We start from the raw sequence: 1,616 nt of genomic DNA on the forward strand, positions 1-1,616 counted from the left end.
TGACTCTCTTTACAGATATGCGTTCATAAAAATTATGAAATAATGGTTATTCCATAGAGAAAATTATTTAGGAAAAATGGATTATAAAGCATTTTTTGACGGATGTCACNTAATCTGCTTGAAAAATTAACGGCAGTTTCTTCTGATTTTTGGAACATTTTGCCTAATTCTCCTTGTAGTTGCCATTCAGTTTTTGTGGGAGTATAAATTGCTTTTAATGCGTTTATCAAATCTTTAATTTTAGTATATGTTTCACCATTTAATGAATCTTTGACCGATTGACTCAAACACTTTCTTTGAATTAATTTCGTAATATTTTCTTCTGCGGCGGCAGGTAACATTTCCTTNAACTATGATTCAGAATTTTATGAAACCAACTGCGTTGGATGGAACATGGAAAAATGCGGAATACCTGTTTTTGGTTTTTCCCCAGAACTGGAGTTTTTTAGGGTGAAAAAAGTAATTTCCCGGCAACATCATCCACCAAGGTGGTGGGGTTATTTATTCAATTTATCCAACTGATGAATAGCTGGGGAGGAATTATGGAAATCAGAATCACTACTCACTCTGAGGTTTCAAATTTGGGGGTTAACTACCCTCATGAAAATTGTGTCTTTCAGAAAAAAAAAATATTGTTCAAATTTGCATAAAACCAATAGTATTCGAAAAAAACATGAAAGAATGCAGCTAGGGGCCGGATAGCCCAGTAGGAAGAGCACCCGATGCAAAAAAAATGCGGAAACTGGTTTTTCATTTTTTTGCTCGAAACTGGAATTTTCAGAGGCGCAAGTTTGATTTTGTCGAAAACTATGAATTATTCAAAATATATATATGTATATATAGTTTATTAGGGAACATAATTAGTACAGAAATGATATTCATCAAAAAAATGGTGCATGCAGAGAGACTTTCTGCACCACGAGCATCTAACTACCGCAACATTAGAACAACCATCAACTTCACATTTTGGATTAGAAGATTGTCCAAACGCAAAATCGACAGGATTATCAAATTCCTCTGGTTTTTTAGCGATGTAGCCACTCTGGAACCAAGCGTAACGAAATAGGTTTTGATACCTCGGTGATGATAATTGATTATGGACTAAAGATTGCAATTTGATCACATTATTCCGCGCATGCAAATTAATATCATGATTTAAGAGAACAACCGTATCTGAAAAATGACGGAAGTAATTTTTCCAAATCCTGAAGCCGTACACATCAAGAGGTTGAATTTTTCCGGTAGATCCTTCGGGGATTTACATAGTTAATAATTCTTTATTCCGAGGAGTTGCCTANTGAATTAATTTCGTAATATTTTCTTCTGCGGCGGCAGGTAACATTTCCTTTGCTTCCTCGCAATTTTTAATGAAATCGAATAATTCACCCGGTTATCCTTTGCAAACTGAGATGCATGAAACAGCATCTTTTAAAGATATTAATTGATTTGTACTCAAAGTATCAACCATGTTTGCTTCGTTATTTTCTACAATATTTATCGGAATATTTTGATTAGTATCGTTTAAATTTGGAATTTCAAGGTTTTCTGGATTTCGATTTTCTAACGTTTCGTCTAATTCTTCTCCCGTTAATGTTTGATCTATTTCTTCTATCACT

Source organism: Diachasma alloeum, unplaced genomic scaffold (genome assembly GCF_001412515.2).
Source record: "Diachasma alloeum isolate Michigan unplaced genomic scaffold, Dall2.0 Dall_scaffold_00256, whole genome shotgun sequence".
Classification (NCBI taxonomy): domain Eukaryota; kingdom Metazoa; phylum Arthropoda; class Insecta; order Hymenoptera; family Braconidae; genus Diachasma; species Diachasma alloeum.